The 17,074-nt window shown below is 49.1% G+C and overlaps 1 long non-coding RNA gene and 1 pseudogene across 4 annotated transcripts; both read right to left on the bottom strand.

The window, feature by feature from the left end:
- Positions 1-3: 3 nt before the first annotated feature.
- On the bottom strand, positions 4-16,606 carry LOC111960407 (ubiquitin carboxyl-terminal hydrolase 8-like; annotated as a pseudogene).
- On the bottom strand, positions 4,044-5,334 carry LOC139023848 (uncharacterized). 4 transcript variants are annotated; one of them, XR_011475035.1, is made up of 5 exons: positions 5,270-5,334; positions 5,128-5,239; positions 4,694-4,920; positions 4,515-4,569; positions 4,044-4,080 (listed from the first exon to the last, which is right to left on the bottom strand). It is a non-coding gene; the product is annotated as an uncharacterized lncRNA (long non-coding RNA). The 4 variants fall into 4 exon arrangements; XR_011475037.1 differs by lacking the exon at positions 4,044-4,080 and adding an exon at positions 4,969-5,020 and having other exon boundaries at positions 4,487-4,569; XR_011475036.1 differs by lacking the exon at positions 4,044-4,080 and adding an exon at positions 4,969-4,995 and having other exon boundaries at positions 4,487-4,569.
- Positions 16,607-17,074: the final 468 nt, after the last annotated feature.

Genomic DNA, 17,074 nt, shown 5'->3' with positions numbered 1-17,074 from the left:
CCACGGCAGGAACAGGTACATAAAGGTCTCGAAGGTGCGTGACTTCCTGTGCAGGTGAGGACACTTGAACTGTGCTCTTAAACTGTCCCTGAACAGCGCTACGATGGACAGACTCGGTTGAGCTGGCTTGTGGTTTGGTCCAGCCTGGTCAGAGCCCGCTGGTCGTCCAGATCGTTCATCTGCTCTCCGTGTAACGCTTCGATTAGCAACCTTCAGACAAGGACAGGGCAATACAACATTGGACAGAGAGAGAGGACAGGCAATACAACAGACAGAGAGAGAGGACAGGGCAATACAACATGGACAGAGAGAGAGGACAGGGCAATAACAACATGACAGAGAAGAGGACAGGGCAATACCAACATGGACAGGAGACAGAGAGAGGGGCAATACAACATGGACAGAGAGAGAGAGGCAATACAAACATGGACAGAGACAGAGAAGGGCAATCAACCATGGACAGAACAGAGAGAGGGACAGGCAATACAACATGGACAGAGACAGAGAGAGGACAGGGCAATTACAACATGCACAGAACAGACGGAGAACAGAAAGAGAGAAACAGAAAGCAGAGAGAGAGAACAGATATAGAGGAGAGAGAGAGAGACGGTCATTTTTCAAATGGTCATCATTATTGCCGTATATAGTGCCCTACTTTTGACCAGAGCCCTATGCGGCCGATAGTTGCAACTAGTTTGTGAACAAGGGTTCCATGTGTGACCAGGGGAAAGCTATACAGGACTAAAGCTTTTCCTCCACCATATTATTTCCACCTGTCAAGACCTTCCTGAATCAGCACAGATGAAGAGAGAGCGAGCCTTTGTTTAAAGCTGCAGCTGCTGCTTCAACTGAGTCCTCTTGTAGAGAGGTGCAACAGGCACCAGACACAGCCTAAACTATCAGCTTTCCCTCCCATGCAGTTGTCTAGAGCGCTGTCCAGTACGGTACGTGGGGGGAAGAGGTTCAACGACACCAGACACAGTCAAACTATCAGGCTCCCTCCCATGCAGTTTGTCTAGAGACGCTGTTCCAGTACGTACGTGGTGGGAGAGGTTCAAACAGACACCAGACACAGTCTTAAACTATCAGCTTCCCTCCCATTTGCAGTTTGTCTAGAGCCCTTGTCCAGTACTGTACGGTGGGGGGAGAGGTTCAACAGGCACCCAGACACAGTCTAAACTATCAGCTTCCCTCCCATGCAGTTGTCTAGAGCGCCTGTCCAGTACGCGTACGGTGGGGGGAGAGGTTCAACAGACACCAGACACAGTCTAAACTATCAGCTTCCCTTCCCATGCAGTTTGTCTAGAGCCCGTCGCAGTACGGTACGTGGGGCGGAGAGGTTCAACAGGCACCAGACAGTCTAAACTATCAGCTTCCCTCCCATGCCAGTTTGTCTAGAGCGCTGCTTTCCAGTTACCGGTACGGTGGGGGAGAGGTTCAACAGGGCACCAGACACAAGGTCTAAAACTATCAGCCTTTCCCTCCCATGCAGTTGTCTAGAGCCCTTCCAGTACGGTACGGTGGGGGGAGAGTTCAAACAGGCACCAGGACACAGCTAAACTACTCAGCGTCCCTCCCATGCAGTTTGTCTAGAGGCCCTGTCCAGTACGGTACGGTGGGGGAGAGGTCAACGGCACAGACACAGTCTAAAACTATCAGCTTCCCTCCCATGCAGTTTGTCTAGGAGCCCTGTCCAGTACGGTATGGGTGGGGGAGAGGTCAAACCACACCAGACCACAGTCTAACACTAAAATCAGCTGCCCTCCCCCATGCAGTTGTCTAGAGCCCTGTCCAGTACGGTTTACGGTGGGGGGAGAGGTTCAACAGGCACCAGACACAGCTAAAACTATCAGCTTCCCTCCCATGCAGTTTGTCTAGAGCGCTGTCCAGTACGGCTACGGTGGGGGAGAGGCTTCAACAGGCACCAGACACAGTCTAAACTAGCAGCTTCCCTCCCATGCAGTTGTGTCATAGAGCCACTGTCCAGTACGGGTACGGTGGGGGACGAGGTTCAACAGGCACCAGACACAGTCTAAACTAATCAGCTTCCCTCCCATGCAGTTTGTCTAGAGCCCGGCCAGTACGGTTACCGGTGGGGAGAATGTCAAACAGGCACCAGACACAGTCTTAAACTATCAGCTTCCCTCCCAATGCAGTTTGTCTAGGAGCCCAAAACATGTCCAGTACGGCTACGGTGGGGGGAGAGGTTCAACATGCCACCAGACCACGAGTCTAAACTATCAGGCTTCCCTCCCATGCAGTTTTGCCTAGGCCCTGTCCAGTACGAGGGTACGTGGGGGGAGAGGTTCAACAGACCAGACCACAGTCTAAACCATCAGCTTTCCCTCCCATGCAGTTTGTCGTAGAGCGCTGTCCAGTACGTTACGGTGGGGGGAGAGGTTCAACAGGCACCAGACACAGTCTAAAACCATCAGCTGTCCCGCCCATGCAGTTTGTCTAAGAGCCTGTCCAGTACGGTTACGGTGGGAGGAGAGGTTCAACAGGCACCAGGACACAGTCTAAACTTCAGCTTCCCTCCCATGCAGTTGTCTAGAGGCCCCTGTCCAAGTACGGTACGGTGGGGGGAGATCAACAGCACCAACAGGTCTAAACTATCAGCTTCCCTCCCATGCAGTTTGTCTAGACACTTGTCCAGTACGGTACGCGTGGGAGGGCAGAGGTTCAACCACACCAGACCACAGTCTAAAGCTATCAGCTTCCCTCCCATGCAGTTGTCTAGAGCGCTGTCCGTACGGTACGGTGGGGGAGAGTTCAACAGGCACCAGACCACAGTCTAAACTATCAGCTTCCCTCCCATGCAGGTTTGTGCTAGAAGCCCTGTCCAGACAGTACGGTGGGGGGGAGAGGTTCCAACAAGGCACCAACACAGTCTAAACTCATCAGCTTCCCTCCCATGCAGTTTGTTCTAGAGCGCTGTCCAGTACGGTACGGTGGGGAGAGGTTCAACAGGCACCAACACAGTCTAAACTATCAGCTTCCCTTCCCATGCAGTTTGTCTAGAGCGCCTGTCCAGTCGTACGGTGGGCGGGAGCAGGTCTCACAGCCACCAGACAACAGTCCTAAACCTATCAGCTTCCCTCCCATGCGTTGTGCTAGAGCCCTGTCCAGTACGTACGGTGGGGAGAAGTTCAACGGGCACCAGAACCACAGTCTCAAACTATTCAGCTTCCCTCCATGCAGTTTGTGCTAGAGTCCCTGTCCAGTACGTACGGTGGAGGAGAGGTTTCAACCACACCAGGACAACAGTCTAAAGCATCAGCTTCCCTCCCATGCGTTGTCTAGAGCCCTGATCCAGTACGGGTACGGTGGAGGAGAGGTTCAACCACACCAGAACACAGTCTAAACGATCAGCTTCCCTCCCATGCAGTTTGTCTAGAGCACTGTCCAGTACGGTTACGGTGGGGGGGAGAAGGTTCAACAGGCACCAGACACAGTCGAATTACGGATCAGCTTCCCTCCCATGCAGTTTGTCTAGAGCGCCGTCCAGGACGGTACGGTGGGGAGAGGTTCAACAGACACCAGACACAGTCTAAACTATCAGCTTCCCTCCCATGCAGTTGTCTAGAGCGCGGTCCGATACGGTAACGTGTGGGGGAGAAGGTTTAACAGGCACCGAGGGTTAATTAACTATTCTGATGACATTAATAGTGTTTATGTAGAGACGGAGTCCGCGTCCTAAAAGCCACCCTATTCTGCTATTAGTGCACTACTTTAGATGCCGACATAGGTGCCTGGGGCTGGACAAGGGAACCGATGATGTCACAAGACACATCCACAGGTCACACGGCAGGATATGATGTTAGATGAGCACACTACAAAGGGCCCTGTTCCAATTCGTCCCTAAACCTTCCCCATTGGAGTATGAAAAAGGGGGGGGGGAAGGTAACTAGGGTCAATGGGATGGGCACAGTCTTCCATCTCTCTTTCTCTCTTCTCTCTCCCGCACACGGCGTCTCCTCTTCTTTCGCTTCTCCCTCCCCCACACCATCTCCTCTCCTCTCTCCCCACACATTTCCTCCTCTCCCCCACACCATCTCCTCTCCTCTCTCCCCACACCATCTCCTCTCTCTCTCCCACACCATCTCCTCTCCTCTCTCCCCACACCATCTCTCTTCTCTCTCCACACCAATTCCTCTCCTCTCTCTCCCACACCATCTCCTCTTCTCTCTCCCCACCCATCTCTCCTCTTCTCTCTCCCCACACATCCCATCTTCTCTCTCCCCACACCATCTCCTCTCGTCTCTCCCACCATCTCCTCTCCTCTCTCCCCACACATTCTCCCTCCTCTCCCCACACATCTCCTCTCCTCTCTCCCACACCATTCTCCTCTCTCCCCACACCATCTCCTCTCCCTCTCTCCCCAGACCATCTCCTCTCCTCTCTCCCCCACCATCTCCTCTCTCTCTCCCCACACCATCTCCTCTTCCTCTCTCCCCACACCAATTCTCCTCTCCTCTCATCCCCACACCATCTCCTCTCCTCTCTCCCACCACCATCTCCTCTCTCTCTCCCCACACCATCTCCTCTCCTCTCTCCCCACACCACCTCCTCTCCCTCTCCCCACACCACTCCTCTCCTCTTCTCCCCACACCATCCTCATCTCCTCTCTCCCCACACCACCTCCTCTCTCTCTTCTCCGCACACCACCTCCTTCATCCTCTCTTCCCCCCACCTCCTCTCTCTCTCCCCACCATCTCCTCTCCTCTCTCCCCACACATCTACCTCTCCTCTCTCCCCCACCATCTCGCCTCTCCTCTCTCCCCACACCATCTCCTCTCCTCTCTCCCCACACCATTCCTCTCCTCTTCTCCCCACACCATCTCTCCTCTCTCCTCTCCCCACACCATCTCCTCTTCTCTCTCCCCCACCACCATCTCCTCTCCTCTCTCCCCACACCATCTCCTCTCCTCTCTCCCACACCCAGTCTCCTCTCCGCTCTCCCCACACCATCTCTCTCCTCTCTCCCCACACCATCTCCTTCTCTCTCCCCACACCATCTCTCTCCTCTCTCCCACACATCTCCTCTCCACCTCATTTCCCTCCTCTCCCCCACACCCATTCTTCCTCTCCTCGCTTCCCCACACCATCTCCTCTCCTCCTCCACACCATCTCTCTTCTCTCCCCACACCATCTCCTCTCCTCTCTCTCCCCACACCATCTCCTTCTCCTCTCTCTCCCCACACCATCTCCTCTCCTCTCTCCCCACACCATCTCCTCTCTCTCTCTCCCCACCATCTCTTCTCACCACCCCTTTCTCCTCTCTCCTCTCCTCTCTCCCCACACCATCTCCTCTCCTCTCTCTCCCACACCATCTCTCTCTGCCCTCTTCCCCACACCATCTCCCTCTCCTCTCCCACACCATCTCCTCTCCTCTTCTCCCCACACCATCTCCCTCCTCTCTCCCCACACCATCTCCTCTCCTCTCTCCCCCACCATCTCTCTCCTCTCTCTCCCCACACCACTTTCTCCTCTCCTCTCTCTCCCACACCATCTCCTCTTCCTCTCTCTCCCACACCATCTCCTCTCCTCTCTCTCCCCACACCATCTCCTTCTCCTCTCTCCCCACCACCATCTCCTTCCTCTCTCTCCCCCACCAATCTGCCTCTCCTCTCTCTCCCCACACCATTCGGCCTGTCTTCCTCTTCTCTCCCAGACACTTGATGATGGACAGGACGTCTCCTCAGGACATCCTCTAGGACATTACTCCTGTAGACCAGTGACGACACCATTTTAAAAAGCTGAACGTGTGCTGTGCTTCAAAAAGGCTTTTAATTTTCCACCGGATCAGCAACGGTACTGACATCTCCAGAAGTGACCTTTAATAATATTATATATGCCATTTAGCATAGGCTTTTATCCAAAGCAACTGACAGTCATCCAGCATTCATTTGACATATGGGTGGTCCCGGGAATCGCACCGACGATCCGGGCCACAGAGGACCGCGCCGKGCCACAGAGGACCGCTCCGGGCTACAGAGGACCACTTTGCAGTATAATTACTACTGTGGTCAACTCCAGCTCAGCTTTAACTAGGCCCATTTGACAGGAGTCGTCATTGTTCCATTCCAGAATTCTACCCTACTATGTAACTTTGGAGGCACTAGGTAATCTTCAAACTATTTTCCTTGTTAATCACTTTTGTCCTGCTCGCTCTCCGGTCTCCCTACCTTGTTGAGGTCCTCGTGGAGTCCGTCCATAAGGAAGAGCAGCAGCTCCTGGGAGTCCTGCTGTTCCTGGCCAGAGAAGGATTCATGGATCTTCCCTATAGTGAACTTAAAGTCGCGGGGGCTGATACACTTATACAGGCCTGACCACAGAGCCTTCATGATCACACCAAACTCCTCTGCTACCTCACCTCGGTGACCCAGGATATTAGCCCTGTCAGGGGGGGAGAGGGTGGCACCGACAGACAGACACAGAGAGAGACAGAAAGGGAGGGAGAGAGAGGGAGGGAGAGAGACAGAGAGAGAGAGACAGGCAGAGAGAGAGAGAGAGACAGACAGAGAGAGTTAGCTGTATATGTATGATCCTCTTATCTTGGTAGTAATTATTGTTAAAGTGTTATTACTACATTATCAATATAACTACAATTATCAATTCAATTCAAGGGGCTTTATCGTCATGGGAAACATRTGTTAACATTGYCAAAGYAAGTGARGTAGATAAYATACAAAAGTGAAATAAACCATAAAAATGAACAGCAAACATTACACTCACARAASTTCCAAAAGAATAMAGACATYACAAATGTCATATTATGTCTATATACAGTGTTGTAACGATGTACAAATGGTTAAAGTACAAAAGGGAAAATAAATAAACATAAATATGGGTTGTATTTACAATGATGTTTGTTCTTCACTGGTTGACCTTTTCTTGTGGTAACAGGTCACACATCTTGCTGCTGTGATGGCACACTGTGGTATTTCACCCAGTAGATATGGGAGTTTATCAACATCGGGTTTGTATCATCTGACTGACCTGTTGATATCCTCCTGATAGAGGATTCTTGTTGAAGTAGTCCACATGGGCGACGAGGTGTTTACATTATAAACCACTACATTTTCATTAATTACATGATTCATTACCACATACACGGACTGACCTGTTGATATCCTCTGATAGAGGTTCTTGTTGAAAGAGTCCACCATGGCCGCGTGTTACATTAAAACCACTACATATCATGTACTACATTATCATTACCACTACACGACTGACCTGTTGATATCCTCCTGATAGAGGTTCTTGTTGAAGTAGTCCACCATGGCCGGCGTGTTACATTATAAACCACTACATTATCATGACTACATTATCATTACCACTACACGACTGACCTGTTGAATCCTCCTGATAGAGGTTCTTGTTGAAGTAGTCCACCATGGCCGGCGTGTGTACATTATAAAACCACTACATTATCATACAACTTACACGACTGACCTGTTGATATCCTCCTGATAGAGGTTCTTGTTGAAGTAGTCCACCATGGCCGGCGTCTTACATTATAAACCACTACATTGATCATGTTACTACTTATCTTACACCTACACGGGACTGGACCTGTTGATATCCTCCTGATAGAGGTTCTTGTTGAAGTAGTCCACCATGGCCCGGCGTGTTACATTATAAACCACTACATTATCATGACTACATTATCATACCACTACACGACTGACCTGTTGATATCCTCCTGATAGAGGTTCTTGTTGAAGTAGTCCACCAGGCCGGCGGTTACATTATCATGACTACATTATCATTACCACTACACGACTGACCTGTTGATATCCTCCTGATAGAGGTTCTTGTTGAAGTAGTCCACCATGGCCGGTGTGTTGCAGAGACACTGCAGGATGGAGTTCATGTAGCAGGTGTTACCTAGGTTACGCAGGCCGGTGAGCGAGGCGCCCAGACCGCCGAACACAGGGTTCAGGTTACGGATCTTAGCCGCAGACGGACGGGCGATCTCCACCTTGGTGTAAACGCTAGCAGTGGATGGTCTGGGGGAGGGATGTGACAAGTTACAAACAGTACAGTCAAATAAACTGGATTATAAAACAGATAGCTACTGTGACGTCATCAACTTTCATCCAGAAATGTGGATTAAATACTTATGGAGACTCAAACCTTATAAATCAAGTTTTGTTATAATCCAATAGTATTTTTTATCATATCCATGAATCCAAATGATCTAGAAACATTTAAATGCAACTTAGTCCAAGGACTGATTTTAACACCAGACTCAGATTAAGTGTAGTCCAGGGGTGTATTCATTAGTCGGATTCCATTGCAAAACGTTGTCRGTTGCAAAACATTTTGTAACGGAAACGGTTTCGATTGGATAAATTCAGCTAGGTCCCTCCCCGTTTCGTTCTGTTTTCTCTGTTGGCTTCCGTTTGGTTCCTAGAGTAAAACGGMAAACGGTTTCCGTTGCAAAACGTTTTGTAATAAGACAAAACGCTTTGCAACGGAATCCAACTAATGAATACACCCCAGGATTTAAAAACATATTCGTCATTGAAAAATAGCTTTTTAGTCCAGTATTAGGCTTAATCTGAGTGAGTGAAACGTATATATTGACCAGGCCCATCCATGTGACGATGATGTCACCTACTTGGTCTCCCTGTTAAAGGTTGGYCGCGTGGCTGCAGTTATAGGGGCGGTAACCTTCTTTAGCCCCTCCTCCCTCAGGTCCTGGCTGATGTCTGGAGAAGAGTAGGAACGTTTCAGTTTGGACTGCTCCTGGTCGCGGTCCATGGTCTGGTCTGYCTCAGCGGGGCGGGGCTGCTTCTGTTTGGCCGTAGGAGGGGTGGAGGGGGGCGTCTGGGGTACGCTGACCTCAGGGGGGTAGCAGTCCACCCGGTTGGTTGGGGAATGGTAGTAACGGTAGGTACCGGTTACCGTGTCCAAGAACTGGTGGAGAGAGGAGAGGGGAGAGTTTCTTTCTTTCGTTCTCCATTTTCTTTTTCTCACAACTGATGGTTGTGTGTGAAAACATTCTCCATCGTATTTGCATGCGATGTAGTTTACCATTACACTGATAGAATATGTACACGTCAATGCTTTCCCCTTGCTGGCTACTTAGCAGTTCTCTTTAAACATCAAGAAACTAAAAGGTGAAATAGTTTGATATGTCAGTTTAGTGTTTGTTTTACCTTCATCCAGCCAACAGGCAGGCCTGGTACACTCCTGCCCATCTCCTCACTCCTGGCTCTGGTTAGGAGCTCCCGCTGTGGGACAACACACACATTACATACGTTACACACACATTACACACGTTACACACACATTACACACGTTACACACACACACACAGTGTATAGAGCGCAGCCAATGTAAGGAGAATTCTGCTCAGTCAAAGGGGGGTAGCTAGCGGTAGTATTGAAATGCAGGGTTCTCCTGTTGCTTCACTAGAATGTTCCCGGCAGCCGATGGTAGAACAAAAAAAATAAAGAAAAGAAAAATCGTAAAAACTTGGGGATCAAACGTCCCAAGTGCCATTTGTGTCCCACCATTTCCAAGAGCGGTCGAAAACATGCACTCTGGATGCGGAAATAACTAATAAATAAAATAAAAAAATACTGAAGCTTTTTCTAAAACAACAACATGCCATAACGATGTGGTGGTTTAGTGTTGATTATATACCTTGGGTATGACATAGTCATCAACTGTTCTATGCTTTAACATCCCAGGCTGATGGCTCCTCTTTACAGCACCACTAAGCTTCAGYGGGGATGGAGCCTGGGGTTTGGGAGGGACACAACACAGTGCAGCTCACATCATTTGACTATGCAGATTAGCTTTATGGGTATCAGTGAGATTGATGGGCTGTATATTAGGACAGTGGTTCTCCAAATCTCTCCTCAACAACCCCCCGGGTGTTTCACAAATGTAACCCTAAACTATCTCACCTGATTCCCTATCAGGCCCCGATGATTGATTCGCCTAGCGAGGGCCCGAATTGATTCGCCTAGCAGGGCCCGATGATTGATTCGCCTAGTCGAGGGCGCCGATGATTGATTCGCCTAGTCGAGGGCCCGATGATTGATTCGCCTAGTCGAGGGCCCGATGATTGATCGCTAGTCGGCCCGATGATTGATGTTCGCATAGTCGATGTAGTCGCCAGTCGGCCGATGATTGATTCGCCTAGTCAAGGTCTGGATTATTGTTGACAAGTTGAATCAGGTGGCTAGTTCTGGAATAGATCAAATATATGGACCGGCTGGGGGCCCGGGGAGAGGTTTGGACCGGCTGGGGGTCACCGAGGAGAGGTTCGACCGGCTGGGGGTCCCCGGGAGAGGTTCGGACCGGCTGGGGCCCCGAAGGAGCACGGTCCGAGAGGTTGGACCGCGCTGGGGTCCCGAGGAGAGGTTACGGACCGGTGGGTCACCGAGGAGAGGTTCGGACCGGCTGGGGGTCACCGAGGAGAGGTTCGACCGCTGGGGGTCCCGAGGAGAGGTTCGGACCGGCTGGGGTCCCCGAGGAGAGGTTCGGACCGGCGGGGTTCCCGAGGAGAGGTTCGACGCGCTGGGGTCCCCGAGGAGAGTTCGGACCGGCTGGGGTCCCCGAGGAGAGGTTCGGACCGGCTGGGGCACCGAGGAGAGTTCGGACCGGCTGGGGGTCACCGAGGAGAGGTTTTGAGAACCACTGTAGTAGGATATGGGTACACATGGGATGGATTTCCGCTGGTCATTGGGACAGTCTACTTACTAACTGGTGGCTAATGGATAGTATTACATTGTGGATATTATCAGACGGGTGAGATGGATGGAGTTTAATTAAGAGATGGGTTGGCTATGGATGGGCTTACTGGTGTTGGGCTGAGAAGGTACAGTAAGACTGGAGAAATGGTTAGATGCTTAGTGTCTCTTTCAGCATCACAGAAACAGAGACTCACTGCCACAGACAGACAGAGAAAGTAGGCTGGCCCTCCTTGAAACTCGTAGTTTGATGCATTGCGCTCTTTTTGGCTATAAAGCCCCCTAAACTTCCGCCATACCTTACCTCATTGGTAACCTTCAGACGTACAAGTTACCAGACCTGGACTCAGGGACGGCTAACCCTGGAGATCAATCTCCACCGAGTTACGTAAATCTGATTTTAGTTTTTTGGCCTCCGCTCATGTGGAATGATCTCCAAAAGTCCTTAAAGTTGGTGGAGTTGGAAAAATGACTTGTGTCATGCAAAGTACATGTCCTAACCAACTTGCCAAAACTAAGTTTGTTAACAAAAATTTGTGGAGTGGTTGAAAAACGAGTTTTAATGACTCAACCTAAGTGTATGTAAACTTCTGATTCAACTGTGTATACACTACTGTTTAAAAGTTTGGGGTCACTTAGAAATGTCCTTTTTGAAAGAATAAAATAACATCAAATTGATCAGAAATACAGTGAAGACATTGTTAATGTTGTAAATGACTATTGTAGCTGGAAATGGAATATCTACATAGGCGTACAGAGGCCCATTATCAGCAACCATCACTCCTGTGTTCCAATGGCACGTTGTGTTAGCTAATCCAAGTTTATCATTTTAAAAGGCTAATTGATGATTAGAAAACCCTTTTGCAATTATGTTAGCACAGCTGAAAACTGTGATTTAAGAAGCAATAAAACTGGCCTTCTTCAGACTAGCTGAGTATCTGGAGCATCAGCATTTGTGGGTTTGGCTCAAAATGGCCAGAAACAAAGCACTTTCTTCTGAAACTCGTCAAGTCTTATTCTTGTTCTGAGAAATGAAGGATATTCCATGTGAGAAACTGAAGATCTTGTACAACGCTGTGTACTACTCCCTTCACAAAACAGTGCAAACTGGCTCTAACCAGAATAGAAAGAGGAGTGGGAGGCCCCGGTGGACAACAGAGCAAGAGAACAAGTGCATTAGAGTGTCTAGTTTGAGAAACAGACGCCTCACAAGTCCTCAACTGGCAGCTTCATTAAACAGTACCCGCAAAACAACAGTCTCAACGTCAACAAGGCGACTCCGGGATGCTGGCCAATGTCTACACTGTATTTCTTGTTCAATGAACCATAAACAATTAATGAACATGCACCTGTGGAATGGTTGTTAAGACACTAACAGCTTACAAACGGTAGGCAATTAAGGTCACAGTTATGAAAACTTAGGACACTAAAGAGGCCTTTCTACGGACTGAGAAACACCAAAAGAAAGATGCCCATGGTCCCTGCTCATCTGCGGGAACGTGCCTTAGGGATGCTGTAAGGAAGCATGAGGACTGCAGATGTGGCCAGGGCAATAAATTGCAATGTTCGTACTGTGAGACGCCTAAGACAGTGCTACAGGGATACAGGACGGAAAGATGATCGTCCTCGCAGTGGCAGACCACGTGTAACAACACCTGCACAGGATCGGTACAGGATACAGGATGGACAGCTGATCATCCTCGCAGTGGCAGACCACGCGTAACAACACCTGCACAGGATCTGTACATCCGAACATCACACCTGCCGGACAGGTACAGGATGGCAACAACAACTGCCCAAGTTACACCAGGAATGCACAATCCCTCCATCAGTGCTCAGACTGTCGGCAATAGGCTGATAGAGGCTGGACTGAGGGCTTGTAGGCCTGTTGTAAGGCAGATCCTCACCAGACATCACCGGCAACAACGTTTCCTATGGGCACAAACCCACCGTCGCTGGACGAGACAGGACTGACAAAAAGTGCTCTTCACTGACGAGTCCTGATTTTGACTCACCAGGGGTGAGCGGATTCGTGTTTATCGTAGAAGGAATGAGCGTTACACCGAGGCCTGTACTCTGGAGCGGGATCGATTTGGAGGTGGAGGGTCCGTCATTGTCTGGGGCGGTGTGTCATAGCATCATCGGTCTGAGCTTGTTGTCATCGCAGGCAATCTCAAAGCTGTGCGTTACAGGGAAACATCCTCCTCCCTCATGTGGTACCCTTCCTGCAGGCTCATTCTGACATGACCCTCCAGCATGACAATGCCACCAGCCATACTGCTCGTTCTGTGCGTGATTTCCTGCAAGACAGGAATGTCAATGTTCTGCCATGGCCAGCGAAGAGCCCGGATGTCAATACCATAGAGCACGTCTGGGACGTGTTGGATCGGAGGGTGAGGGCAAGGGCCATTTCCCCCAGAAATGTCCGGGAACTTGCACGTGCCTTGGTGGAAGAGTGGGGAAACATCGGTGCGGCTGGCTTCCAGGTTAAGCGGACATTGTGTCAAGAATCAGTGCGGCTTGGTTGGGTTTCGGAGGACGCACAGGAGTTGCAGCGATGAGACAAGACTAACTCCCAATTGGATACCACGAAATTGGGGAGAAAAAAAATATATAATACAAAATGTATAAAATAATTCTCTCAAAGTGTTCACTCCTCATGATTTTAAAAGGACTGGTGTGAGGAAGATGGTGGAAACTCCCTCCCATGCGTGCACCAAACCAATCCTTTTAAATGACATGAGTGAACGCCTTCTATGAGAAGGGTAGAGAATCGGAACGCAGCCACAGATAGACAGAGACACTGACCTTAATCTCAGTGANCTTTTAAATGACATGAGTGAACGCCTTCTATGAGAAGGGTAGAGAATCGGAACGCAGCCACAGATAGACAGAGACACTGACCTTAATCTCAGTGACGACACGGCTGGGAGCTGGCGAGTCCAGAGAAGCACCGTTTGTCGGCGTATCCTCCCTTTGCTCCTTCCCCCTCGTCTCTCGCTCCTCCCCAACCCCGTTCTCCTTCTCCTCCTCTGCCTTCTGTCTCTCCAACCTCTTCCTCTCCTGAGTCCTGTTCTCTTCCTCCTTCCTCCTCTTCTCCATCTCCTCATTTTCCTTCTCCTGGTTCTCCCGGCGTTCCCTCGCTCTCCACTCCTCCTCGGTGCGGCGTTCCTGTTTGCGTTGTTTCTGCTCTCTCCGGGCCTTCTCCATCAGAGCAGCCGTCTCCGTGTGGATCTGACCACGTTCCTCGTCCGTCAGCGGCACCGACGGGTCAAAGGCCGGTTTGCCCGAGCGGTTGGGTTGGGGTACAGACGGGCCATTCTGGGAGGAGGGGGGCAGGTCCCTGGGGAGGGCATCCAGGGGTGGTTTAGACCCGTCTGAGACTCTGACTGAWGGCTTCTTGGTACGGTCGATCTGGGGAAGCGAGGAACGGGAGGAGGGGGTAACAAACAGGGATGATTAAGCTTTTAAAATTAGACATTTGAAGAACAATAAAAAGCAGAAATGAAAGTGGTGACATTAACACAGTCTTTCTTAACTATTGAGAACTCGGAAAATGCCACCAACATCTCATTGTGCCGTTCTCTTGAAATATATTTGAAGGGATAGTTTACCCACATGACAACTGGTTTCCTTACCCTGTAAGCAGTCTATAAAAGGTATGAGAGCGATCCATGATTTAGTTTAGTTTCCCTGGCACTGTTTTCAAACGCTTTCGTTTTATGATTTGTGTCACAAATCCAATGAAAGCCATAGTACCTAATACATGACCATTTCACACATCATGTCCAAATCAACCTAAAGTATCTCAAATTGATTGTGTAGCTCATCAAAGTTACTTATAGATGCTTTGGACATGTGTGAAAAATTGAAATAAAGGATACCATGACTTGAAACCAAACCAAAATCGTGGATTGGTGTCATACCTTGTCCATAGACTGCTATAGGGTAATGAAACCAATGTCATCTTGTGATTTTGGTAAACGATCCTTTTATATATATTTAAGAGCTAAATATTTATTGAATGAATGATAAAAAACAAACAAATGCATGAGCTCGTGCAGTTACCTGTGGGATGTGCTTGGCTGTCCCTCCAGGCTGGCTGGGAGTCCCTGGACCGGCTCCAGGGTCCTTCTTGCTGTGGTCTACTCCAGGGTGAGTGAACCCTGTGTGGGGTGAGTCTGTGGCATCTGCCTCCGTCCATGTGGAGGGGGGCTCAGGGTGGGAGGGGGTCAGATTCTCCAGGGGGCACCGTTCACCTGTACGCTACCAGGGAGGCAGGGGCAGCCTGGGTTCAGGGTCCGGCTCGGGGGGAGGGGGGGTTGGAGGTTTGGGCTCCTCCAGTGACGGGTAGTTGAAGTTCACTGCCAACAGGAAACAGTAACAAGTAATGCTACAAGAACTACTACTGAAGTCATGGCTCGCTAACTGAATCAACAGAGGTCTCATCCAAATCACATGTTAATGTTTCATAATAAACTTGTTAATGGTCACATACACATGGTTAACAGATGTTATTGGTCACAGACACATGTTAACAATGTATGTCACATGACACTTGTTAACAAATGTATGGTCACAGAACATGGTTAACAGAGTTATTGGTCACATACACATGGTGAGCAGATGTTTATTGGTCACATACACATGGTGAGCAGATGTTATTGGTCACATAACAATGGTGAGCAGATGTTATTGTCACATACACATGGTTAACAGATGTTATTGGTCACATACACTGGTTAACAGATGTTATTGGTCACAACACATGGTGAGCAGATTATTGGTCACATACACATGGGTGAGCAGATATTGGTCACATACACATGGTTAACAGATGTTATGGTCACATACACATGGTAACAGATGTTATTGGTCACATACACATGGTTAACAGACGTTATTGGTCATATACACATGGTTAACAGATGTTAATGTGAGTGTAGTGAAATGCTTGTGCTTCTAGTTCCGACAGTGCAGTATATCTAACAAGTCATCTAACAATTCCCCAACAACTACCTAATACACAATCTTAAGGAGTGAATGAGAATATGTACACTACTGTTCAAAAGTTTGGGGTCACTTAGAAATGTCCTTGTTTTTGAGAAAAGCTACTTTTTTGTCCATATAAATAACATCAAATTGATCAGAAACACAGTGTAAGCATTGTCAATGTCTGTTGTAGCTGGAAATGGCATTGAAAATGACATGAATTTGTGTGTTATTGGTTTAAGCACACTGGTGTTTGTCTATTGTGACTCAGATGAAGATCAGATCAAATTTTATGACCAATTTAAGCAGAAATCCAGGTATTTCCAAAGGGTTCACATACTTTTTTCTTCCCCTGTACACACACACACACACACAACACACACACACACACACACACACACACACACACAGCACACACAGTCTACTACCCTACCCTGGGTTCAATTACACCAGGGGAAAATGAGATCTCAAAGTTGAACACCATGTTAAGACGGATCTAACCGACACAATGTGGGATCAACTCATCAACACGACATGGAACCATGCTGAAAGTAGCACAGACACTTAAAAAGGAAAGACTCATTTGCAATGTTACATCCTATTTGTGAATCTCTGACTGCTGTTCTATCGATTCCTGGGTCATGTCATGGTTTCATGTGTCTCTGAGCTAGTCACCGTTCAAGCAGGCAGCATTGCTGTATGTTCTGCTGTATTTCTGTATTTCTGTACCGGCTGATTTTCTGCAGGCAGCGTCATACCGGCTGTATTTCTGCAGGCAGAGTCATACCGGCTGTATTTCTGGCAGAGTCATACCGGCTGTATTTCTGCAAGGCAGCGTTCATTACCGGCTGTATTTCTGCAGGCAGAGTCATACCGCTGTATTTCTGCAGCAGAGTCATACCGGCTGTATTCTGCAGGCAGCGTCATACCGGCTGTATTCTTGCAGGCAGAGTCATACCGGCTGTATTCTTGCAGGCAGAGTCATACCGGCTGTATTTCTGCAGCAGTCATACGCGCTGTATTTCTGCAGGCAGAGTCATACCGGCTGTATTTCTGCAGGCAGTGTCATCCGGCTGTATTCTGCAGACAGCGTCATACCGGCTGTATTTCTGCAGGCAGAGTCATACCGGCTGTATTTCTGCAGGCAGAGTCATACCGGCTGTATTTCTGCAGACAGAGTTCATACCGGCTGTATTTCTGCAGGCAGAGTCATACCGGCTGTATTTCTGCAGGCAAGAGTCGCTTACCGGCTGTTATTTCGCAGGCAGAGTCATACCGGCTGTATTTCTGCAGGCAGTGTCATACCGGCTGTATTTCTGCAGTGTCATACCGGCTGTATTTCTGCAGGCAGAGTCATACCGGCGTGT

The sequence above is a fragment of the Salvelinus sp. IW2-2015 genome, linkage group LG37 (assembly GCF_002910315.2).
Source record: "Salvelinus sp. IW2-2015 linkage group LG37, ASM291031v2, whole genome shotgun sequence".
NCBI lineage: Eukaryota > Metazoa > Chordata > Actinopteri > Salmoniformes > Salmonidae > Salvelinus > Salvelinus sp. IW2-2015.
Note: the sequence above shows the minus strand (reverse complement) of the source record. Positions and strands in the feature narration are given on the sequence as shown.